Raw genomic sequence first — 27,361 nt, forward strand, 5'->3', positions numbered from 1 at the left:
AGTCGGCCTGTCTCGGTGACACTAACGTGCGGAGTCGAATAAGAAATGAATGAAGAGCGACTGGGGAAGCTCTGGGGTGGAAGAGGTGGGAGCGAACCAAAGGCCTTGGGGGGCTCATGCACAGGACCTGACACAGGACAGGAGTCGGGGAAATGTCCCGGGCTCTGGGATGGACTTAGGGCCGCGGCCCTGCGGGTCAGCTTTGGGCACGTTCCTCCTTGGTCCTCCCTGGGGGGCCGCTTCTTCCCCAGTTTGCATGTATGTCTTCTCATCTGAAACCTGCACCTCGGTCATCACCCTCCTATACTTGCTACCAAGTCCACAGTATGTGTACGAATCCCCCCCAATTTTTTTCCGTTTTTAATGCTTCTCTCCTAAATACACATGCTAGTACATCCAGCCTGTGTCTGCTTGGATATTGCAGCATCGGTTCGCCTGCAACTGCAGTAAATTATGTGCTGTAAGGAAGTCAGCGCAATTGACAATTTTGTGAAATAAAATGCCTGTAGCAAGGGTGCTGGAAAGTTCCCCGGGTAGGATGATCACTGTCAGTGGGGACATGTGGCAAAGGCACATGCACACACGCTAAGAGGACTCGCAGCCCAGGGCCGGATTCTCACAAAGGGTCTCGCTGTGGAGCCAAAAGCATCTTCACAGTAATTAGCACCCAAAGCCACCCCGGCGTTGCCAGGCTGTGGGGTCGCCTGGGTCCCCCAAACTTAGGGAGGCGGGAAAAATGCAAAACAATAAAAAGGCCGGACTATAAGTATATCTAAAAGTATATCTAAAACCATTAAATAAAAAACAAGCAACTAAAAGCATAAAAAAAAATTCACGAATTCATAAGAAAAGGTGGAGTTGAAAGAAGATAATAGAGAACTTCAAAAAGTAGAATGTAAGCGCTGCAGCCGGAACGTTTAGGGAGTCGGGCCAACAGCGGGTTGGGCGCAGAGCCAGGAACTGGGGGGACTCGGGCCACACCCCGCACACCCCCGAAGCTGGCGCCGGGCTGCACCCTGACCCCCTCCTTCCCGGGAGGGAGCACCCCGGGCCCTTGCGGTGGCTCCCGAGCCGCGTTCCCCACAGCACCTGCTGCATGGGGGGGGGCAGAGTGGGGGCCCCTCAGCAGGCCACGAGGGGCGGAAGCCGCGGACCCCAGGGAGCCCAGGCGGCCCAGGTGAGCCCCGCACCTCCCCTGCACCTGCCACGCCCTCCGAGGCCTCCCCCCACCCCCCTGCACCTGCCACGCCCTCCGAGGCCTCCCCCCACCCCCCCTGCACCTGCCGCGCCCCCCCAGGCCTCTCGCCTGGGCCCCGCCCCCATGCACCTGTCGCGCCCCCCCCCCCCCCCGGTCCTCCCGCCTGGGCCAGTCCCCCCGCACCTGCTGCGCCCCCCCCCCCCGGGCCTCCCGCCTGGCCCCGCCCCCCCGCACCTGCCGCGCCCCCCCAGGCCTCCCGCCCCCCCCTCCCGCACCTGCTCCTCCCCCCGAGGCCTCCCCCTGGCCCCCCTGTGTGTGCGACCTTGCGGCACCTGCGGCCCACCACAGTTCCAGCGGGTGTAGACGATGGCTCTGCTGACTGCTGAGCCCGTGTTGGGGTGCCAGGGAATCCCCCTCACTCCACTGACTGTCCACAACGCCTGTCTAGCCTGAAACAACACTCAGTTTAAATTTGTATTTTCTTTGTTTCTTCTTTTCATTCTACTCATTCAATTTTGGGAATACGATTGGCTGCGTTGACATTTTGTACTGTTCTTCTGCTTCCTTTTGCTCCAACATTTCCCCACGGCCAGGCCTTCCCTTTAAGTCGTCGTCTTCTTCTTCTTTCTTCTTCTTTTTTTAAGATTTTTATTTACTTATTCATGAGAGACACAGAGAGAAAGAGAGAGAAGAGGCAGAGACCCAGGCAGAGGGAGAAGCAGGCTCCATGCAGGGAGCCCGACGGGACTCGATCCCAGGACTCTGGGGTCATGACCTGAGCCCAAGGCAGAGGCTCAACCACTGAGCACCCCCGAGTGCCTTTATTTTATAAAAAAATAAAATTAATATCTTTAAATTTTTTCTTAACTATTGCAAATTTTAGTTTTGAGTCTCAGGAAAAGGAAAATATTATCAGGGATAAAAACACTATTTTAAATCTAGTCAACACAAGATTAATCATGATACTGATCACAGACCTGGTGTCTTTCTGTCCTTAATCATTAGCCAGCCATGCTGGTAGGCAAGGCGCTGCATCCTTTTAGATTTAATTACTCCTCTTTGTAGGTGAGATTTACAGGTGAAATTTTTTATGATTCTGACCTTAAATACTCTGAAACATAAATTAAGACGTTTAACATGTTGTCAACAGAGGGCGGTAATTAACCACAAATAGCCCTTATTCGCCATGAGCAAGAAAGCAATCATTTTCGTAGAATTTGAAGGAAGACAGTATTCAGAGTATCACAGTTTTCCTTACTACTTCTGGAGATTTTGACACTATTCCAAATTTCTCCCATTCAAATACTCCACCCAAACACTGCTTGTTCTTAAAGAACTTCAGTCTTTGCATTAGGAAGATGAGACATGAAAGAAGGAAGAATAGAAAGTGAGTTTTGTGATGACAAGGCCAGGCCTCTTTGACGGGAATCAGAATGTGGTTTACCTACACTTTCTTTTTCTTTTTTTTTTTTTTTACCTACACTTTCGTGGTGGGTGTCGAGACTCTAGTGCCCACTGCAGAGATCACAGAACAGGGATTGCCACCGTTTTATTATTATTTAAAATTTTTATTTTAAAATATATTTATTCACAAGTGACCCAGAGAGAGGCAGAGACACAGGCCGGGGGAGAAGCAGGCTCCATGCAGGGAGCCTGATGCGGGACTCGATCCCGGGACCCCAGGGTCATGTCCTGAGCCCAAGGCAGACACCCACAGAGCCACCCAGGTGCCCCTGTTTTTTTTTTTAAGTTTTTAAAATTTTTATTTAAATTCAATTGGCCAACATATAAGACCCAGTGTGGTTTTTAAACTATGCCTGTCTACTTACTGCCTGTAAGTGCTAAACTCTGGCCAGTTGAATTAAGCTTTCCAATGTTCAAATTTCTTCAAATTAAAAATCATAACAATCACTACTTTAGAGGATTAAGGATTAAAATAATTATTTGTAAAAGGTACAGCAGACTACTAGGTATATATAGAGATGCTCAATAATTTCCATTAATACCATCATCATTATTATTACTGTTATTATCATATTGTATCATACAGATTTCCTTGCTTCAATACAATGGCCTAATAATAGAGGAAATATTGCATTTCTCTTTTCTTATAAAAGATTTTATGTATTTATTTGACAGAGAGAGAGGGAGAGAGAACACAAGCAGGGGGAATGGAGCAGCAGAGGGAGAGGGAGAAGCAGGCCCCCCGATGAGCAGCAAGCCCAATGCAGGGCTCGGTCCCGGGAACCTGGGATCCTGATCTGAGCTGAAGGCAGACACCCAAGCGCCCCACATTTTACCCTTAAACATGTATATGTATGTATATATAAATGTATATAAATGTGTATATGCATACACACAATGTGTATATTATTCCTTTAACAAATAATGACATTTTATTTTCTTGAGCCAAATTTTGGAAATTTCACACATGTTTTAATACTCAAAGATAAATATCAGTGTACCTTTTACCTCAATTTTAAGCTTTTTAAGAGAGAAAATCTGGGGTATTAAATGAGAACTCTTATAAATAATAAAAAAAAAAAGCACACCAAAAATGCAAAAAAAAAAAAAAGAAAAGAAAAGAAAAAACCAACAAAGAATATAAATAACACTTCACAAAAGAAAAAAATGAAAACGTTTAATAAGAAAATGAACATTTGACTTCATCATTACTCAATGGACTGCAATTTGAAATTTTTGTATGTTTTGCCTGTAAAACTAAGAAGAAAACTTTTTTAAAAGTGTCTTTGAAGGAGTTGGTATATGGGTAATATCATAAGCTGATTTATGATAGTTTGTTAAACACTGATTTGAAACTTTCTAAAGGTTTTAAGAAATTAATCAAGACGTGAAATGAATAAACGTTTGTTTTTACATTTCAGATATTGAAATTAGTGAAAACCTCTACAAGATAAATTAACACAATTCCGTATAAATTAAGGAAATAGAATTTTATGTGAAGCTCTTGGAATAGCTTTTTTCTAAGCAGCTTTAAAAGGAGATATTTTATAAGGTGAGATTCTCTTTCGTTTGCTGTAATCATTACATCATTAGTGACTTTTGGTTTATTGCTCTAAAATGAAGGTTTCAAGGAGACAAGAGTTTTACTTGTGTCATTCCTCAGTGTTTCCTTAGGTCCTAGATCAGAGTTTGTTATACAGTTGATAGTAAATATGCCCATGTTGGGTATTTATATGCTGTTTTATTTTACACTTTGAGATTTTTCCTAAGAAATTTGTCAGCAAAAATATTTCAATAAAAACATATAAAGTTATGAGAAATAGCTTTTTAAATCTCGAAAACAAAGTTTATCTCTTTGCAATATTTTTATGATTTCTACAAAAAATCCTACTCAAATTATGCCTGCCAACCACTCTCACTTTTGTAGCAGTGTCTTGTGTCTTTAGACAAAGGGAGACAGATGAGCATAAATCCGCATTAAGTGAGTCCTTTTTCTTCAGAATTCCAATTGGCAGTGAGCAGCATTTTGGGGGAGGGGGGTTTCTTTCAGAAAAGATGAGTGAAAACACAAATACTTAAGAGACAAAAATAAAAACACTTTTGTTTTGAATAAAATAAATATATTGAATGAAGAATAATTACCCAAGTAGTTATTTCATATCAGATACTTAGAAACCAAGTAATCAGGGTCAAGTAAAAATGACAAGGAATACTCCATTCTTTATTTCTTTTTAAACTATTACCTGCTCCACTTAAAACTTCTTTGAGATAAATTGTCGTAAACATAATTTTTAGACCCTAACACTGTACAGATTCATCCTAATGCAGCCAAGCACACATTGCAGACAGCAGTTAGACTTTTACTCACAAACTTGAACCCTGAGGAAAAAAACAAAACAAAACAAAACAAAACAAAACCTTGAACCCTGGGCTAAGTCTTCTCTCTTTTTTTCATAAACATAATTTTTAGACCCTAACACTGTACAGATTCATCCTAATACAGCCAAGCACACATTGCAGACAGCAGTTAGACTTCTACTCACAAACTTGAACACTGGGGGAAAAAACAAAACAAAACAAACAACAAAAAAACTTGAACACTGGGCTAAGTCTTCTCTCTCTTTTCCTTCTTTTTTTTTTTTTTTAAGATTTTATTTACTTATTCATGAGGGACACACAGAGAGAGAGAGAGAGAGAGGCAGAGTCACAGACAGAGGGAGAAGCAGGCTTCATGCAGGGAGCCCCACGTGGGACTCAATCCCGGGACCCCGGGGTCATGCCCTGGGCCCAAGGCAGACGCTCAACCGCCGAGCCGCCCCCCGGCGTCCCTAAGTCTTCTTTTTAAGTAGACACACCACACTTGGTGCATGTTCTCCTCTTCCTAAAGCTCAACAATCCTACTGTTCCTGCCTGACTTTCTCCAATTCTGTAATAACCAGAGGAAACATTATCAGTGAGCATCTCCATAGTTTTAAGCCCCACCCTGTCCCATCCCATGAGGAGTCTTAGCTACTGGGAGGTGAATCTTCTGCTGGTGTTATGGTACGACTGGAGGACATCGCCACAGGCCTCATGGGATACAGAGGTCCACGGATCCGTGGCATCAACCTGGCTGACTTCATGAAGAAAACAAGCCTAGTTCCTGTGACATAAAATAGATCATCGATACCCATGTGGTGGCAGGACTACAGACTTTCTAGAACATATTTCCTGTAAAGTTTAGATCCTTTCCTTTCAGTTAAAACTCGAAGCTTTCTAACAACAGGATGTTGGCGTACCAAACAATGAAACGTTTGCAATTAAATAGGACGGAACTGTTAAAATAGTGTATTTGAGGACTATGTACTGTGGAAAAAAAGATGTTAAATGATTAAAAACAGACTGTGTATGGATAGACACGGTGCCATTTTGAAAACAGACATAAAAACAGACATACAACATACATGCATGAGCATAGAGCTCTCTCTGACTGCTGAGAATATATCATTTTTGTGATGCTTCTAGTCAGGCGATGTATAGGAGTAATGGTTTATTCGAGTTTGGTCTTTTCTATACTTTCCCTATTTTTAATACTTAGCAGTTACTCTTATTTAATTGGCTATTTTATTGAGTGCTATTTTATCTTATCTGAAATGCAAATCAGCTGAAGGAATGCCCACTTCCTATATCTAAATGAGCTTTGCAGAGAAGCCACGTCGTCATAGGCCCAAAGCTCGCGGAGTAGAATTTCAGAGGAATAACGTGGGACAGGGCATGGGTCAGCGTAGGGCCCGAATCTACAAGACCCTGATAGCCTGAGGTTTGCCAGAATTGGGCTCAGGGTTCAACAAAGCTTCTAACTGGAAGTAGATGTTGTCCCCTAGGGGGCGTTAGATATGCTAAAGGGGCACTTGGCAGGCTCAGTGCCTGAAATAAATCTTGGCTTCGGCTCAGGTCATGTGGCCAAGCCCCGGGTTGGGCTCCACATTGGGCATGGTCCCTGCTTAAGATTCTCCGTGTCCCCCTCCCTTGCCCCCCTACCCCTCAGCCTTTTAAAGAAAAAAGATTATCTGAGACATTTTTAGTTGTTGCCCTCAGGGGAGATTTGCCCCTGGCATCTGATATAGAAAGGCCAGCCGTGTTTCACGGGGCCCAGGAAAGCCCACTGCACCAAGGAATCATCTGTCCCCAAATGTCAATAGTGGAAAGGTCGAGAAATCTGGGATAAATATAAAGTTAAGCTGCTGGGGAGGCCAGCAGGTTGGAGGAGGTTGTAGCGAGTTAAGTCAGCTGTGCTACTACCCGCTCTGCAGAAGCCCACAGCTTCCCAAAATTGAATTCTGTTCTTATCTGGAAGGATGAGCGAAGAGTCTACCTGGGTCTCCCTCAAGTTAATTGATGTTTGTGGGGAGCTGAGGTTAGGGTCACAGAAAGGACAAGGCTGACTGGCTGTTCTCCCGTGCACTGAAGCTCAGGGCAAGGTCACAAGTCACATCACCGGATCCACCGGGCTCAAAGGGGAGGGCCTATGAAGGGAGGGCTTTCCTGGCGCCACATCAGATGTGTTCAAGGTCGAAACGCGATGTCACAAGGTATAAAGTGACGTCGAGACTACATTTTTTTTTAATGTGCCCTTATGTTTATTGCAACATTATTGACAATAGCCAAGATGTGGAAACAGCCCACAGTTCTTACAGTCAGATGTAGACGCAACAAAAAGCATACTGGGTTGGCCCAAAGGGCCCTGTACACAAGATCACATTAGTTTCCCTCCCAGCTGTGGCCCTGAAGCCCCACCCAAGCAACCTTTCTTGCCCATGACCGAGTAGTGTGGGGACTCCGGGGCTTATAGCCAACAGGGCCTCCATCCTGCTCCCACCCGCGGTTCCATAGCACACCGAGGATGCTCTTACAGCCTCCACTTTATTAGGCACACGGTTCACAGTCAACGAAGTTGACGCCTCTGCCTCTAAAGAGTGACGTGGCCTCCCCCAGAAGAACCTTATTTATTCATTATCCTCACGATACAAAGGAAACGGAGGCAAAAATAAGCTCCCTTTGAGAGTAAGATTCTGAAGGTATTTGTCACCCTACATGTCCAGGCAGCCAGCCCAGGACAGTGCTGCGCCCCAGTCCACGCAGCCTGCCAGGGCCGCTCACTGGCTTTGTGATAAGGCCACTGGGAAGAGCAATCAGTGCCCTTAGAGGGGATACTTTCATTGGTTCCACACACTTGTTACACTAGCACTAACTGGTTGTCGATTCTCCGAAACCGGTAGTGAAGCCACCCAGGAAACGCTTAGGCCTTTCATGTGTATTGACTCTGAAAATCACAGAAAAGAACAGCCTCATTTCATAAAAGTAAAAGACTCCCCACTCTTCTAGACACATGGGGATAAAAATGGTCAACTAATGTTTCCAAAACTTACTCTTTTTTTTGAATGTCGCCTTGATGCCATATTTTCTGCCTTCCTTTGGCAGATTTAAGAATTTCAAAAATTAAACATTTTGGAGACAATGGACAGTGGAAACATTCTCTATCTAGTCTCTCATTGTTATATGTTCTGGTTGATTTTTAGCTTGAATATTCATAAACAAGGAAAAGTATCAGAAATAAAATGCCAAGAATCCAAGTAATGATCGTGTACAATTGATAAATGCTAACATTTTCGTATTTTCTATGTATTTTATGTAAAAGTATTGACATTTTGCTGCCGTGTTTTATATAAAATATAGTATTATGCAGTATTTTTATATAAAAGACATAAAAATATTACAAATGCAGTTGAAGATTGCACTATTTCTTATAGCCTGTCCCAGTTGTATTCCTCTCCTTTCCTTTCCAGAACAACCAACTAACATAAATGCATTTCCTTTCATTACACATACATCTTTACTTAATATATGCTATTAATATATGGTATTTACGTAATATATGATATTAATATATGGTATTGCTATGTTTCCAAAGTTAGGGAAATGATATTCTTCATTTTGCTTATTTTTTTTTTAAGATTTTATTTTTAAGTAATTTCTATACCCAATGTGGAACTTGAACTCACAACACCAAGACCAAGAGTCACATGGTCTACTGACTGAGCCAGCTGGGTACCCCACGTTTTTTGTGTTTTGTTTTTAAGATGTTATTTATTCAGGAGAGATACAGAGAGGGGCGGAGACACAGGCAGAGGGAAAAGCAGGCTCCATGCAGGGAGCCCGACGTGGGACTCGATCCCAGGACCCCAGGGTCACGCCCTGGGCCGAAGGCAGATGCTCAACTGCTGAGCCCCCCCCCAAGCGTCCCCCAAGGTTGTTTACTTACTGATTTATTTTTGAGTCCTGGACATGTTCACAGATATTCATGAATACCTACTTTTCCAAATAATATTCTATCAAATGATTGCCACAACATATTAATCTATTCCATGTTGACTGATTTTTTTTGTCTTTAATTTTACATTTTTACAAAAATACTGCACTCGATATCACTGTCAATATCCATCGGTTCACAAAGCAGTCTGTAAATTCTTTTAGCATAATAGAGGTGGAATTTCTCTATTTCTAGACTTTACATAATTTAGAAATTACTAGAAAGGTAACAAAACATTTAAAACAGAGAGGGAGTGCAGCCTAATAGTTAAGGCTGTATGCTCAGAATTCCGACTATCTGGATTCAGATCCCACTTTCATTGATTAGCTGTATGAATTTGCACAAATGAAGGAACCATTTACCTTTATCTCCAAATGGGAGAATATTATCACCCATTCCATGATGGTCTCTTAAATACGACGCATGGAGAATAATGTCTGGCACCAAGTAAGCCTTAAGTAAACATCAAGGATTGTTACTATGTCTGCTATTTATATTATTGTTTTTATATATGTAGCTATGTTATCCTTCATCAAAGAGTAAGAAGGGCTCAGGGGTTTTGAAAACTGGACGTGATTTTCCAGTTAGTCCAGTTCTTTTACCCGACGTCGGGATGTCTTTAGGGCGTCTTGCCTCCCACATGTCACTTTCCCTCCTTTCTTACTTTTAGGAATGGGCACACTCCTTACCATAGGATGGCTTATCTTTTTAAACTATAATTGGTAGGAAAGTTATCCTAGTTTTTTTTTTTTTTTTTTTTTTTTTTACGATAGTCATACAGAGAGAGAGAGAGAGGCAGAGACTCAGGCAGAGTGAGCAGCAGGCTCCATGCACCGGGAGCCTGACGTGGGATTCGATCCAGGGTCTCCAGGATCGCGCCCTGGGTCAAAGGCAGGCGCCAAACCGCTGCGCCACCCAGGGATCCCAGTTATCCTAGTTTTAAGCTAAAACTATGTGTCCCCAATATCTTCATCCACCTAACTCTTCTCTCTGGAGCACAATAGCCTAAATTTACTGTCATTTCTACACAATCATCTCCTGAATACTTTAAGATAACCCATACTATGACTTCCCACACTTTGAGTTTCTCTTCTTAAAATTAAAAATCCTAGCTTACATCAGTATTTTTTAGACATAAGATACACAGATGTGTGTGCCTTAAAAAACTAGGTTTTATCTCATCGCCCTGAACCCACTCTGCTTTAACAGTGCTCTCTAAAAGTCGGTCCAGATAGGAGAGGAAAATCCAGCAAAGTGAAGAGTGCAGTATTTGAGACCTTCTTTGAAGAGTTGTGACGGTGATTAGAAATATGTAAAAGGCTTGGCTAGAAAGCATGGCAGCTGTCCTCTGGAGGACCCCTGGCTTGGATGCCCGGCACTATTTCCTCTCCTCTTACTCCTTATAGACAAGACCCCATTGGATCCACCTGTTCTTGCCTCACCATGTTATCATTAGTTCCTTGTCTCTGTCTCTTCATCTTCATCTCCCTGCCGATTACTCTAATTCAGGCTTTGCCACCTGTCTGTCACCTGGAACGTGGCTATCATCCTGCTTCTTGAGCACAAAGCAGCCTAAGTAACGTTGTAATCTCAATACTTTGTATAGTGTCTAACACATAGTTGGACTAAAAAAGTTTTATTTTTTTATATAGATTTTTAGAAAGACTTTATTTCAGAGATAGAAAGAGAGAGATAGAGCACAGGCAGTGGGGAAGGGTAGAGGGAGAATCAGGTTCCCTACTGAGCAGGGAGTCCGATGTGGGGCTTGATCCCAGGGCTCCAGGACCAGAGCCTGAAGTGAAGGCAGATGCTAAACCATCTGAGCCACTCAGGACCCTTAAAAAATAAAAAGTTTGCAAAGAGAAAATAAAAAAAGAAAGACATATGAAGTTTGTCATATGTCTTGACAAGACATATGTCTTGATATGGATCAAGTACCCGAGGTTGTTGTGACCCGAGACTCTATGATACTTTTTAAACAGACATGTCCTTCCATATGACTTACCTCACAGATGTAGGTGTATAGCAAATCAATGAAAAGCAAAAAAATGCACCTCTTTATTCATGTTTTAGAGACACAGATATACATTCTAGATTCTGACCGGAGTTAGACAAACCAAATAAGATGAGGGAAAAAAAAAAACATATATATACATTAATGAAGGTGAAGGTTCTAAGTAATCTCACCATGTTGTCTAATAGGACATGTGACTCTAGATTTCTGGAAAGAAAAAGCCAGGAATTCAGCTTGTTTTATTTTTCCTCTGAGACATCACATTTTAAAAATATCAATAAGTAGCAATAACTGTGAAATGCCATGCCTAAGCACCGATGACACAAAAATGTAGCTTTCCCTATTTTCTTAGTTAATATGAAATTTTATCTAATAAGGAAAATCATTTGCTCAAGATGTCTGCCTGTTAATAACACAAGTTATGACTGAGCGTCCGGAGGAGAATCTCCTGAGAAGGCGAAATAACCCTCAACCGTGACTAAGACGTTCAAGGTCCCACTGATACCACCACTTCTCAATAATTATTCTCATAAAAAAGAAAGAATTTTACTATTAATAAAAACATGAACTAGATGAAGCAAAAGCTACATCAGGATTCTGGTTCTCAGGTTTATATGTAAGCACTCATTTTGATTTCCATGTGAAAATTCAACCTCATTAGAGAAGAACTTATTTTTCTATAATTGGAGTCAGCTCGTGACCATAAAATTCCTAAAGACCCTTTTGTTATTACTATCTTGCTTCATAAGAATTTACTTTGAAACATGCTTCAAATTGATTGGTGTTTAATTTTGTTTATACTGGTGTTTACCATCAGTAAATTTCCGGAAAGCATTTCCCCAAAATTACTTCATATCCTGCAATGAAGTGCATAGGAAAGAAAAAAAGAAAGAACAGGGCTTCAGAGAGACAGAAGGAATGGGGCTCAAGGGTCCAATTTAGTCTAGTATGCAGGGTTACATAAATCAATAATATGGACGCAGACAAGATAATACATCTTTGAGGGAAGAATGTATATAGGTAGAGAGTATATTATTTATTTCTGCCTAAGTTATGCTTGATAGCAAACTACCCAAAACTCTACGGGGCTTTTACCAAGAAATGGCTTATTTTCAGTCACCTTTGTGGCTCATCCGTGTGGGTGCCCCATTTCTTCTTTATTGTGAATCCAGTTTAAGTGAATGACCCTCCTGTGGGACAGGAGAGTCATTAGTCAGAGAAAATGAAAAAAAGAAAAAAAAGTATAGAACCATAGAATTCATAAGCTTCCCGTAAAGCTCATAAAAATCTGTTTAGCTGCTGCTTATTTGTTTTTTTATCCGCTCATTCTATTAGCCGAAGCTCACCATATGGAAAACTTGATGTCGACGTGGACGCAAAATATACTCTTATCCCCGGTTATCAAACTGGGACCCTAAGGGAGGAGAAGTAAATATGTGTGAACAAATAATGTAATCCACCGCAGAGAGGAGCAGAAAAAGAATCTAAGTATTCCCTTTCTCTCTGGCATGCGTCTAATTCCCTGTTTCCCTATGAGAAGAATTGCTTTTTTGGGGGGAAATCTCTTTTTGGAGACTAAGAAAATTAAGGTACTTAGTGGTTAAAACAATATTATTTTTTTACATTAGTAAAAATAGGGGCTTCATAGCTCAACTTGTTAATAATGAAATTAATAGAGGCAACTTTGCACCCATGTTTCTCTGTGCCAGATCCATCACACAGGGTTTCTATGAATACAGTTGGATGAAATTTAGAAGCCATTCTTTTTTTGCATTTGAGATCTGAAAACGTAGACAGCTTCCAATTGTCGATGAGTCTTCCGTAATCCTCTTTCGGGAAAGTGAACTACAAGCAGTACAGGGTTTAGGTTCTGGATAAAGGTCAAGGGCTGAGACAAGGATGGCACTCAAGCACTCATCCCTCACCTAATCCATCAAAGACCTGAGTAGTCACACTCTGTGTGATGAGTAATTAGCTGAAATATAAAGTAATAGAATGTCTAATCTTTCATCATAGTTGAGAGTAGACAGGAATGCATGAGATGAGTGTTGGATGTGATAACATTTAATTTTGTTCAAGATGTTCATGAAAACTTCTGTATTCTTCGATTTGTGACATCCTGTCAAATTCCACCGTTCTCTATCTTGGAACAATGCATACTGTTCTCACAATTCCTTTAAGGAGCTAACCTCCTTCTGGATTTGTCTCACTCGTATAGAGTTACCTGAGCTTGCTGAAATAGTCAATATATTTTAACGGACGAGATTCTTAATGAATATAATTAGGAAATGTTTCCTAATACATAGGACAAATAAAGGGGGGAAAAAGACGATTTTATACTTTGGATAAGAAATACACAGACTCACAGTAGGAGCCTGGAATGTTACTTGAATTGTGTGAGAGCTGGAAGGAAACAATGAACAGAGAATGGTAAGGAATGAAAAGGAGAGGACGTAGTCTTAGGTGGGAGCTTGAGACACCCAGGTAACTGGTTGGGTACGAAGAACTTGAAGATACAATGGCAAATAGTCAAACTGTTGGTGAGAAACATATTTATCCAACTAACTTAGACTTGTACACAGTGGAATGCAAACTGGTGGTAAAACCACAAGAAGGAGCTCACGCAAAGCTCGGGAAAGAGAAAAGCGGGGTCCACGGAGCCGGCTGTGACAGGCTGTCCTATCTTAACAGTCATTTATGGTCTTTGGGACAAGAACATGCCAGTTTGTGCAAGTGTATGGAAACAAAATGGTGAAAAGGTCTCACCGATGCTAAGCACAACACAAATACGAAATTGATGATCTCTGGGAAATTGATTCCTGCTCGGCTGTTGCTCCTTCAGGTAGAGTTGCTTACGTAATAAAGAGCAGATTTCTTCAATGACGTTAGGGTGTTAAAGAGCCAGAACTGAGCCCAGAAGATATGAAGATCTAATGGGCTTTATTAAGCAATTCCATCTAGAAGAGAGAGCAGGGCGCCAAGGAATCGTACAAAATTCATGGTTTTTATAGGAAGGAGGGTGGGACAAGAAAGACGTCAGTGAATGGAAAGAAAGGACTGTTCCAGGTAAGGCCACCCTTCCTTAGGGTTAAGGGCATGAGGCATTATTAGGTGGATTAGCTGCCTCTGGGGAACGTGGAGGGCCCGGAGACAGGTCACCTCATGGGCGCTTCTCAGGAACTTCCTGAGGAACCAGTTAAGACTTCCACGTCAGGGGAGGTGGAGATTACAGGTAGCTGGTGTGAAGCCCCAGTTTGGTGACTTGGCCTAAGGGGTGCCATTTGGGGCCTGCGGTTTCCCTTAACAAGGGAAAAGGGATTGAACATGAGCATGCACGTTCTGAGTACTTAGAAAAGCATGAACCAGTCGTGAAGAAGGCCTCTGCCCTAGAGCTGGGGCATCCCTCACCTCACCCGCCTGGTCTTTCTCTTGCTTCCTTCCCTCCCTGGCTCCTGGGGTCCGCACGCTCTCGCTCACCACCATCCTCTCTCACCTGGCTGTCTCGACACCATCCCCTTGCACGCACCATGAGCTGCCTGCCCTTCCTCCATCTCAGCGTGTTAGTGAAGACGTGGGCACTTACTGTATACTTTTCCTATAGCTCTTAGTTCAAGTGCTTAAAGAAGTAATCTGACCGGCTGAGCTTACCCCCACCTGGGCAGAGCCCGTAGTTAGCCCAAACAAGATCAGTGTCTATCCTAATCCCCCAACAGCCAACTCTCCTCAACCATCAGGGTAAGAAGGGATCGTTGAATGTGCTTGAGGGGCAGGATATGAGGTAGTAAGGGATGGTGACTATGTCGCCAAAGTTCCTTGTTAAACCTGAGGTTTTAGCACACAGCAAAGCATTATTTTGGTGTGAAATACAGACTTTGTGGAAAGGAGCACAAAAGAGTAAACATCTGTGCTTTGAAGTCAGACCGCGTGATTTGAATCAGAGCCCCACAAGCTGTACTTACTCTTCCCAAACCTGTGAAATGGCCGTTGAGAGGGAGTGGAATTTGTCACCCCAAAATATGCCTCTTTGGCATCCAGGATTGTTTTAGGCTGGATTTTTTTGGTTTGCTTTGGGTTTTTGTTCTTGTTCCATTTTTTTTTTTTTTTTTTTTTTGCCAAAGTAGAAAGATAGAACATGTTTTATGTAATATTTCATTGGCTTCTTATGGCTTTATTTAAATTTCTTTAATTGACGTATAGCTGACACTGTTACCTTAGTTTCAGACGTACAACAGAGCGATCGATTGTCATGCTCTACACACGTGTCGCCACCCACCGTCTGTCACCACACAGCAGCATTACGACACCATTACCTATATTCCCTGCACCGAACCTTTGATTCCCCGAGATTTATTCATTCCATAACTCAACGTTTGGATTTCCTACTTAGTGTGATTATTTTGTGGAAAATGACAGACATAGGAAAAGCTTCAGAAGTGGAGCAGTTACCCTTTTCTAAGGGACATTCATGTTTCCAAGAGAGATCTCCATCTGTACAGGTGTCCCCTTCTCTGCAGCAGGAAGAGGAAAACAACTAAATCTCTAGAAATAACAATGGGGAAGGCAAAGACTTAAATTTGCATAGCAACCCAATCTTGGGTACTGTCTTCTCCCCAGAGGCCCCCAAAACTGGATCACCCATCCTCCAACATTATTTTTTGTCTTTAGAGATGTTTAAGGCGGTGGTTTGGGCCACTACAAGGAGTTATTCAGTTTTCCTAGATATCTCCCATGTGTGCAGGAGGTATACATGTTATTAGACTTCAGTTTGTTTTTCTCCGTCAATCTTTTATTGCACATTGGTCTCAGCCAAGAACCTAGAAAGGTACAGGGAAAATTACTTTTTCTCTCCTCCACCATAGTCAGGAAGGAAGAATTTTCTTGGTCCTTTGGGGTCCTTCTAGCTGCTATAAGAATTAAATTGACATGAGACAGATTAATGGGAGAAAATCACATTAATTTTCTGCATATGGCTAATCCACAGGCATGGAAATTCTAAAGAAAGGCCAAATAAGGTATGTGTTATTCTGAACTAAGAGGAAGAGAGTAAGGGTCTAGGACTTCAAAAGAAAGGATTGCAACTCACTGGAAGATGGAAGAAAAAAGAGCAAATGTCTTGTAAGCAAACGTTTGCAGGACCGTCAGAAACAATGAGACCTCGTAGACTGATCCCACAGGACATGCTGGGTTCCTCTCTCCCTGCGGTGCCTGGTTCAAGTCCCGCCGTGCTTACGTCCAGCGCTAGCTCCGGTCCTGGAGCAGGTCTTCTATCTCCGTTCTTTTAGGCGATTGTGGGGGAGGGAAGTAGGCTTTTCTGAATCTGCTGGGGTTTGGTTGCTTTTCACTTGACCTCTTACAGCGGTCTTCCTGCCGCAGGGGGCGGTCTTGGGGTGGCCTGCCCTGGGCACCCACCTACAGAGGAAGGACCTTCTGCACAAGCTGGATGAGGGAACCAGACGGTAATCTCTGTCTAGGCACCTCGTAGTCACTCGATGCACAGGAGCGATGTCTATATTACAAACAGAGGAAAAGTCAGCCCTTACCCAGAGATGACAGGAGTGAGGCAAAGGAAGGTGAAGGCACAGAGGCCGGGGAGCAAAAAAGGCGAAGGCGTACAGACAATGCGGAATGGGAAACACAAGAAAGTGATGGGTTTGCGGGTCAGATGAGCTACGCCTCCAGGCCCCCGGTGGCCCCCGGTGGCCCCCGAGCCGCGCGGCCGCATCCGCAGGAGCACACTCACGGCTGGCCTCGGGGACAGCAGCCCTCGGAGGGCAGCGGGCGCGCCTGCGGCCTTGCCAGTGGCGGAAGCCGTGGGTTCCCCACACTCCGACGGCCGCACACGCGGGTCAACGTCGGGGGTTCGCCGCGCGGGGGGGCTGTCGGGGTGCTTCTGCGTCCACACCCGCGCGTCCGGGTCAACCCACTCGTTCCTCCTATCAGACCCGGGGCTTTGATTATCGTAGGGAAGGAGACAGAGGCGCAGGGAGGCCTCAGAGTGGGCTCGGGCCGCGCGGCTGCCCACCCCCCGGGGCAGGGCTCAGGGCCCAGCGGCGGCCGCGCCACGGGCGGCCTCTCTGACCACAGGAAGGCGCCGCGGGCCTCAGACTCTTCCATTGCTGTAGAGATAATGTGGAGAGAATAATGTGAAGAAGAAACAAACGGGGGGAACGTGCATTTTGCTGAGGGACGTTGCGGTGATAAAGAGACGCTGCTCAGGAAATCCCTGACTCTGGGGGGTGGGGGTGCTCCTGTGTCTTGAACTGATTGCAGCAGGAGCCCCAGGAAGTGCAGGCAAGAGCTAAGAGCCGCTCCAGGGCGGTCCCGGGCTGTTGCCCTTGTCCGGCCCAGGGGAGCAGAGCCTTGCAGAGGGCCTGGCGCGGCCTGCGGGCGGCCAGGGTGGCCTCGGCAGGAAGGCGGGCCTCCGGCCTCCAGCGCAGGAGCCTCTGGCTGCAGGCCAGCAGCCCGGGATCCGATCCTGGAGCCGCCCAGGGGAGGACGCAGAGGAGGTAACCCCCCTCCCACGCCTGCCTGCCAGGGAGCAGTAACCCCAAGCCACTGGGAAAGCAGTCTTTCCAAGAACTTTCCGCGAGGCTCTGCTGGTGAGTAGGTGGCAGCGTGCCCTCGGGCCTGCTGTCTTGCTGGGAGGAGGGTGCTGGGAGGCCCGGCTGGGGGCTGGGGGAGGCCCGGCCTGGCCGGGGCTAAACACAGTGAACCTCTATTTCTATGCAAACGAGGTGCTCAGCACTGTCTTCTTAGGCAAATACGCGTGCGTGCCCTGACCCCGTTGTCGGAGGGTGGCCCGAGGCGGCCTTTCTTATGCTTTTCAGCAGTTCTTGGCTAATTGTGTCTGTTTCATTGGAATTTTCTGAAGACTTGCTTTCCTTTTGAAATACCCTTTATTAACACATAAGGGCGTGTGATGAAGACACTGGCCGGCATGTCTAAAGAACCTTCTGGTTATTGCTTTGAATTGTTGATAGTTACAATGCAGCGTGGACATTAGGATCCTTGTAATCAAAAGGAGGTATTTTATGTCTACGGCACCTCATCTCTCTAAGGAAACGCGCTGCAAGCCTGCAGGGACCGAAGCTCAGGTTCTAAGATGCTGAATCAGAAGATGCAAGAATTCCTTTAAGTTAGTTAGAGTATTAGGTCACATACCTACGTGACGCGCTGTCGCCCTCACGCTGGCTATGCAATGACATTAAAATTTGCTCCTGGTAGTAAGCAGAAGTCCATGGTGTCGAGGTACACAGCCGCGGCACGAGAGCGGGGCAAGGCTGTTTAATTAGGGAGACGCTCACTTGTGTATCACCAAAAAACGAAAGCCAAGAGCAGCGCCATGTAGGAAAAGAAGAGGAAAAGATAAGCAAGAGCCACACTGAGTCACAGTGCTCTGGAAATTAGCCACAAAATGACTTGGTAAATTGGGTGATAAACACAAAGGGCACAAGCCAGCAGGAAGCCTACAGCCGGGACTGAGAGCTGACCCTAAGGGCTCCGTAGTTAGGCCAGCAGGGAAAGGTGTCAATTCTGATACATTGCAAAGTTTTTAAACCTAAGCAAATCCTTTCCTGAAACATTTTTAGAATTTTTTTTTTTTGTCGTTCATCATTCTACAGATGATGATTTCAAAACATTGTTATCTGTGTCTCATCTAATCTTTAAGCGAAAAAGTCAATCATGTCCCAAAATGGGTTGGAGCGGGCAATTGACTTTAGAGCCTACAGGTCAGTAAAATGATATAAAATATTCATAGGGATCAACAGAGATTAAAACTATTAATGTAAACACATAATTAGCATTATAGAGGTAAAACTTTACAATACTAACAATTTTTTTTTTTTTTTTTTTTTTTTTTTTTTTTTTTTTTACTTCTAACAATTTGAATAGTTACACTAGGAAACCAAATTTGTTTTTAGGTGAGTGACCGGAGACAGCGTCTTGCTGGAGAACTTTAATGACACACCCATTACTATTTGGTTCCTCTTTCTATAAGGTTTGCTGAGCGGCACAAATTTTGTTTTGTTTGTGTTTTTTTAGAGGTGTAGTCTGATGTCTTTAAGAATTTGTTTTATCTCCAAGGATTAGATCAAAATTGCTCTGGGAAATGTGGTTTGTGTCCAAATGAAGTATGCCCTCATTGTGCTTGCCGGTCTGCTTGTAACTCTAGGCTTCACTTGCTTGTTGGTCATAGAACTATTTTGACTAGAACCTTCTATGAAAAACATTTCTGCCAAATTTAAAAATAAAATAATCTATGAAGTGGGAAATTGGTTTTGAATTAATTCATAGTTTTCATGATATTAACTTACTCTTTTCTTCAGAATTAATTTCCTGATCTTTGATCTATATTATTCAAATTCAAATAATTGGACAAGATGGCTAACTACGGGAAGAAAAGACCAAGTTCAAAGGGCTTAACTTATTCCCAGAATACATAGCAACTAACCAAATAATAAATGTGTTCTTTATCCTTTAGAAATGGTTGGTTTAAATTCAGTGTGTACAAACTTTTAATTTATGAGATTTCACCTCATGTCATTACCCTTTTAGCAAAAAGTAAGTAAGTAAATAAATAAATAAAGCAAGCCAAGTAAACATTCTTGCAAAAAAAAAAATGTAAAGGGCAGGAAAGGCAAGATGAAAAGGGAAGGGGATATTAGACTAGGATTCTCAAAAGTATTTATTAGTATACTTTGGATTAGTTGAATGTTGATATTGGTTAAAATAAGTTAATTGTATTGCCAATTTATTTTTGCTATGTAGACGTGATTAAGGAAATATACTATAATGTAATTCACCTATTTCAATTGAAGTTATCTCCAGCCCCCTTCCTTTTTTGTTTTCCATTTAAAATATTTAATGTGGGAAATTAATTTACAGAGTTGTCTTCTTAAAAACATTTATACCTTTTATAGAAATATACCAATACTAAAATTCTTTCTGATTTTTTTTTTCCCTTTGGAGAAATCTGAATTCAAGAGTGACTATTGAAGTCCTTGTTTCTGAATATCAAATCTCACCAAAATGAAGAAAGGGTGCAAGTTCTTTCAAAAAGTTCTTTCATGCTAGACCATCTCTACTGGGACTCTGAGATCTTCAATGACTGGTTTCTGGGTGTGATGTGTCATTTCCAGGAGTCCAGTCTTCTCATTACTCCTCTTTCCTTGTTTTCACTTTTTCTCTAAGTGGCGGTATCTCCTAGAATCAGAGCTTAAGATTCAACTACCAAAAGGTTGAGGGCAATTTAGTGTTTTCCACATGTCTTCTTTCCAGAACCAATGACAAAAAAACACTGGACCCATGTCTAATCTGCTCTGTTCATCTCTCTTCAGGCCCTCCTTTGGGATTCTTTCTTTTTCTTTTTTTTTTAATTAAAGATTCCTTTTATTTATTCATGAGAGACACACACACACAGAGAGAGAGAGAGAGAGAGAGAGGTAGAGGGAGAAGCAGGCTCCATGCAGGGAGCCCGACGTGGGAATCGATCCTGGGACTCTGGGGTCACACCCTGGGCCGAAGGCAGATGCCACACCACTGAGCCACCCGGAGATCCCACCTTCTTTGGAATTCTATGTTCTCTCTCACTTGGAACAAGTGTGTTTTCAAACACATTTGAAATTTATTTTAAAAACAAAAGAGTAAAAGGACACTATGGTCCATAATGAAGTCCCAGCGATGCAATACTTCTATCCCAATAGTTTCATCTGCTGGGCCACAGTTTCCTGAGGTATCATGGACTTATTGCAAGGAATTCCCAAATCAAAATGTAATGGTAGCATTCTCTCTAGACTGAATACATATTATATGTTGTTGATTAGGCTATTTTGACATCAGAAATGTGAAAGTATCAGTCAATATGGCACTAATAAAATGCAGTGTTTTTATCACCAAGCATAATGTGCCATGGACACCCTTCAACTGTAACACAGCTTCAGCACCACCACCAGCACTCTGCTGCCAGGCTCAGTTTCTCTCTCTATTCATGATTCTTATCAATGCTAACCTATCCTTGAATCCCATAAGAACCCATCTCTAAGCATCACCTCATTCCACAAGGCTTAATAATGGAGTGAATCTCAGTAATTGGTTGAGTCTTAAGAATAATAGTGTTTATTGTAAAATTTTGATCATGTTTTTTAAGGCTCATTTAGGAAACTTCAAAGTATCTCAGAAAATGAATCAAAATGATTATTTCAAACTGTCATATGCCTACTCTTGCTCTTTTTGTACCAACTATTTTCAAATATGCATGAATACAAAATGAATGCATTTCTGATTCATGCTATATGAATAAACCCTGAGAACATTATGCTAAGTAAAATAAACCAGACACAGTAGAAGATTTAGTGTATAATTCCATGTGTATATCCAGAATAGACATAGTCACAGAGCCAGAGAGTAGATCAGAGGTTACCAGCCTCTAGAGGATGGGATGAATGGTGAGTTATTGCTTACTGCATACAGAGTTTCTGTTTGAGGTGATGAGAAATTTCAGACATTGATAGTGGTGATGATTGTACAACATTGTGAATATAATTAATGACACAGGGTTGTGCACTTAAAAATGGTTAAAATAGCATATTTCATGGTGTATCTACTTCACTACAATAAAAATAGTAAAACTATTAATAAGACTTCAGTTTGAAGAATTCTAGATTCCTAATGATATTCCCTTTACATTTTCTCAATCAATAGACTCGAAGTACAAATATTATAATGTTAGATACCTGAATTTTTAAAAATCAAAACAGGTCTTCCTGTTTTGTTTCCTGATGAAAATTGGAACATATTTTTACCTAATATTGCTGTACTGGAGGCTAATGTTTTTCAGTCATATTGTCTTCTTTGGTTTTGATACCAGGGTAATTCAGGCCTCACAGAATGAGTTGGCAAGTATTACTTCCCTTTTGGTAAATTTTCTGGAGTGGTTAATATAAAATTTGTAGCATTTTTTTTTCTTTAAATGTTTGGTGGAATTTGCCAGTGAAACCATCTGGGACTGAAATTTTCTTTGTGGAAAGGTATGTAATTACAAAATTCAATTTTAAAAAAGTAATTATAGGACTATTCAGGTTCTCTATTTCTTCTTGAGTGAGCCTTGGTAGTTTCTGTCTTTCAAGAAATTGGTCCATTTACCTAAGTTGTCAAATTTATAGGCATAAAATCGTTTATAATATTTCCTTATACTAGAATCTATAATGATGTGAAACCTCTACTTCCTGACATTAGTAATTTGTACCTTCTCTCTTCTTTTATCAGTCTATATCAAGGTCTTTGCACTTTTAACTTGTGTGTTTGTTTATAAAATGGTAATTGGCTGATGAGCATTAAGGAGGGCACTGGGTATTATTCACAACTTGATGAATTATTGGACTCTACATCTGAAACTAATGATGTACTATATGTTGGCTAATTGAATTTAATTCAAAAAAACAAAATGGGCTTTTAGGCAACATATAATTTGGTCTTGATGTTTTGTTCAATCAGGCAATATTTGCCTTTTTTTTTTTTTTAAAGATTTTATTTGTTTGAGTGTGTGTGTGTACATCCACTGGAGTGTGGGGAAGGGCAGAGGGAGAGAAAGGGAGAGAAGTAGACTCCCCCAGTGTAGAGCCCAGGGCAGGACTCAATCTCATGACCCTGAGACTGTGACTGAACTGAGTCAAAATCAAGAGTTGAATGTTTAACTGACTGAGTTACCCAGGCACCCCAGACAATATTTGCCTTTAAATTAGAACATTTACATTTGATGTGATAATTGATAGGTTTGAATTTAAGTCCCTCTTTAAGCTATTGTTTTACTGGTCCTATCTATTTTTGTTTTCTTTTTTTACTTATTTGGGGGTCTTCTTTTATTTTTATTTTTTTAATTTAATTTAATTTTTTTAAAATTTTTATTTATTTTATGATAGTCACACACACAGAGAGAGAGAGAGAGGCAGAGACCTAGGCAGAGGGAGAAGCAGGCTCCATGCACCGGGAGCCCGACGTGGGATTCGATCCGGGGTCTCCAGAATCGCGCCCTGGGCCAAAGGCAGGCGCCAAACTGCTGCGCCACTCAGGGATCCCTTGGGGGTCTTCTTTTAAATTTAGTATCATGTATGATAATGTTTTATCTCCTATGTTGGTTTATTTGCCATCATTCTTTTTATTTTAGTGGTTGTTTTGGGGCTTAGAATATACAGCTTTGATTTATCCCAGTTTTACTTTCAAGAGATATTAAGCCATTTCTCTTCTAGTATAAGAAACTTCAAACAGTATTTTTCTACTTTTCCTTCCCTGGCCTTTGTGCTCTGGCTGTCACACAATTTGTTTCCATATACGTTATTAGTAACATACTACAATGTCATTATTCTGGTTTCAGTTGGTTAAAATAAACTCAATTAAATACCTTTAGACTTACAGAAAACTTATGAAGCTAGAAAGAGTAGCCATATGCTCCCAACTCCTTTTACTAACATCGTATATTGGTATGACACATTTGTCAAAATTGATGAGCTAATTATCTTTTAAACAGATTTAAATGCTAAAAAAAAATCTTTCATATTTGACCAGGTAGTTACGTGCTGTGGCATCTTCACTTTCTATAGATCCATATTTCCAACTGATGCCATTTTCCTTGGTAGGCACACTCCTCTCTTTCCAGGACTGCAGTTACATGTATATTAATTGGGATGTTTACCTCACCGCTCAATTATTTATATCAGTTGAAGCAAACATAATCCCAAATGATAAATATTGTAGACAAAATTTATATTTAGTATTAGAATTTGATTTTATAATCATGTACGAGATTGTGTACATTATTCAAGTTTCTACAGATCTTAGTTGAGTTCTGTGGTTTTAATCACATTTAGCATAGTTGTTCAGCCTATGAGGAAAGGAAACAGGTACACAATGAGAAATCATTTTACATCTACATCCTAATGTTAATGTGGTTTATCAAAAAATTGTGAGATAAACAATTTATCATAGAAATGCCTAGGTTCTTCTTTTGGTGCTAATAATTTTATTTCATCTGATTCCAAACTTCCCAGGATTAACTTCTTTTTGTATGTTGTGTGTTTTTTCTCTTAAGAAAATCCCGATGAATGTATCAAATGAGGAAAGATGTTTAATTAAGGAGAATTTAGATTAGCCTCAATTCACATGGCAGGAGAGATTTTTTTTCTCTTTCTTGTATGTGGTCAGCTCCTTTAAAGCCATTTTAGATTTGCATTCATCATTTAAATAAAGTCCCCAAAAAAGTTAAGGTTCTTGAGACACCATTGTTTGCCATTACATTGTCATACCAACTTTACTTTTCCCACTGCCACTTACTGCCTTCCATATTATTATCTCCATATTCAGAAGCCAGAGAGATACAAGTGACCATCTATCCTTGTAATAGGATGCCTCACTTAAAAACACATGAATGAGTGGGCATCCATGAGGTCTCTGGAAATGTGTACGAAAAAAATATCTGTGCATATGTGTATTCGCATTTTAGAAAAAGTGTCTGTAGTTTCCCTCAGATCTCTCAGGAGTGTACATATCACCATTAAGGATATATCAGAGACATGTTTAAATATTTAAAGAAAATGGTATATAGAGTTAGGATCAAAAAGAGTATCAAGTAGTAATATGTCCTGGAGAAGGCAAGATAAGGAAGTTATCTTTATAAAGATTTTTTTTTTAAGATTTTTAGGAGTGCCTGGGTGGCTCAGAGGCTTAAGCATCTACCTTCAGCTCAGGCTATGATCCTGGGGTCCTGGGATCTATCCCCAGTCCAGCTCCCTGCTCAGCAGGGGTAGGGGTCTTCTTTTACCACTCCCTCTGCCCCTCCTCTTTACTCATGTTCTCTCTCGCTTGCTCTCTCTCTCAAGTAAATATTTAATTTTTTTAAAAAAATTTAATCAATCTCTACACCCAACATGGGGTCAAACTCAAAACCCTGATGTCAAGATTGGCATGTACTACCAACAGCCAGGTGCCCCCCTCTTTATAAAGTTTTTGGTGTGAGGTAAGCCATAAAGTTATCCATGAAAAATAAATCTTTGAGAAAAGATGTTTTTGAGAAGCCAAAGAAGAGAATAAGTCATTATAAGATCACTTTCAGTTCTTTCATTACAATTGAATAAGCAGATTCAGTTTTTAATATCTTCAAAGCTGAACATTACCTATATGCTTTTTATACATTAGATCCTTTGCATGATACAAAAAGTATGCAATGTCATACATTTTAATAATGTATAAGTTAACTTAATTATTAAGATTTAAAGTAGCTTACCAAAAAATCAAAACTCTGTTCTCCATCCTCAGAAAATTACGATCAAAGGAATTAAGTAGGGCATTTTATGAGAAGATGTTACCCAATTCCTAATTATATGAGTATGTATTAGATTAAATTTGGATAGGAGAAAAAGATGACAATTTGGACAAACTAACTTGTCTTTATAAAAATGTAAAATAATGAGCATTTATTGTAAGGAACCAAGAAAAAAATAAAACCATTTGTTGGATGCTCTGGATAAAAAAGGAAGTGACACCATTGCCTTTCATTCTTTGGGCTCATAGTTCTCATTCTTTTATGGGTCTGGCATTTTACAGTCTTGAATGGAAGTAGCTGTAGACCAACGTGCTAAAGGTTCCTGGAGGTCCATGACTCAGATCTGCTGGGGCTCTCTGTTCTTTTACAGCCATCAAAAAAAAAAAAAAAAAAAAAAAAAAGAAAAAAGAAAAATGAAATCTTGCCATTTGCAATGACATGGATGAAACTAAAAGGTATTATGCAAAGCAAAATAAGTCAGAGAAAGACAATTATCATATGATCTCACTCATATGTGGAATTTAAAAAACAAAACAGGATCATAGAGGAAAAGATGAAAAAATAAGACAAGATAAAATCAGAGAGGAAGACAAATCATAAGAGACTTAATCATAGGAAACAAACGGAGGGTTGCTGAGGGAGTGGGAAGATGGGGTAACTGGGGGATGGATGTTAAGTTAAGGAGGGCACGTGATGTGATGAGCACTGAGTGTTATATAAGGTAGGATGCATCACTGACCTCTGCCTCTGAACTCAATGCGTTATATGTTGATTAATTGAATTTAAATAATTTCAAAAAAGAAAGCCACATTTAATATATTTAGTTTTTCTTTCTCCTCACACCTAAATTTACTGTATTCATTTGTATTTTTTCCATCTTCTTTTATTTGGAGCTATTAGAATTAGTAGATGAACAGAACTGAATTCTCAGAAACCTCCATTTTGGCTTAGATATAGAATACCAACTTTTATTTGTTTTTTCCCCCTTAAAGAATAGAAATGGGGCAGTATGCTATGACAAGTTTTGCTTTTAACTAAACTGGGTTAGTATAGGAATTAGAGTCACTAAGGTGAGGAAAGATGAGCTCAAAAAATGGAATGCCATCTTTTTTTTTTTGAAAAAAAAAAAAGTCTTACAGATTTAACTGTAAAACCTACAGAAAATAATTCCACGCATATTTTTCTAAAAGACTTTTAGTTACTATGGGTAAATATATCATGAAGAATCTTTGATCTTTGGCATTATTTCCTTTATTATGCATTTCTACTTGGCTTCCCTTTGTCCATTATAGTTTTAGTATTAACAGATCTGTATCATATTCACTTCAGACTTAAAGACTTTTAGAAATATTTTTACATATTTACATTTTCCCTATTTATGACTTACAATTATCTCTTTATTCTCTCCTTCCCTCCCATCACTTCTCAATTTTCCTTCTCTACTTCACAGGTCTCTGTTCTCTCTTAACTAGAAATAAGAATTAATATTTCTTATTATTGTTCAGATTGTTTTTCCTTTTTAAAAATATACATACAAATTATTTCTTTAAATTGTTTTAATTGATGAAATTCTTCTTGACTTATTTTACTTATAGGACTTAGGCTCAAAACAGAATAAAAATCCCCTAGTTACAATTTGATGAAATTTAGTTTTTAGAGATGATAAAAAATCTGAAATTCACTTTAGGGGAAAAAAAAGAGGAAGGTGTTTCCAAGAATAGTGGATTTTTCTTGAGAGAATAGGATGTGCAGTTGCCTTTTCCTTGAATGGTCACAATACCCATGTTTGAATTGAAGTTCTGCCAATTTGCAAATGTAAGACTTTGGGGGAAAAAATCTGTTTCTGGGATTCTGTGTTCTCATTAAAAAATGCTTATCCCTATGGTTTCTTTCATCTCTAACTGTATATAATTGTATCACCATGCTCTCCACTTCTGTTTTTGTTGATTTTTTTAAAAAATAAATAGTTTACACATGTATGCTATTTGTTTATAACATGGAGATATTCACTCTTTCTCCCTG

The 27,361-nt window shown here is 40.9% G+C and overlaps 1 protein-coding gene across 3 annotated transcripts in view; it reads left to right on the forward strand.

Annotated features, from left to right (window-relative positions):
- Positions 1–27,361, forward strand: part of TFPI (tissue factor pathway inhibitor) — a 78,510-nt gene that overhangs the window by 6,987 nt on the left and 44,162 nt on the right. Inside the window, exon 1 of one of the 3 annotated variants that reach the window (XM_055308548.1) lies at positions 17,359–17,624. The exons of 1 other annotated variant lie outside the window; for it this stretch is intronic. The gene's annotated coding sequence lies outside the window, so the exon portion shown is untranslated. Of the gene's footprint in view, positions 1–17,358; positions 17,625–27,361 lie in introns of those variants that run through there. One more of the 3 variants, XM_055308546.1, reaches the window with a different exon arrangement.

The sequence above is a fragment of the Nyctereutes procyonoides genome, unplaced genomic scaffold (assembly GCF_905146905.1).
Source record: "Nyctereutes procyonoides isolate TBG_1078 unplaced genomic scaffold, NYPRO_anot_genome, whole genome shotgun sequence".
NCBI classification, from domain to species: domain Eukaryota; kingdom Metazoa; phylum Chordata; class Mammalia; order Carnivora; family Canidae; genus Nyctereutes; species Nyctereutes procyonoides.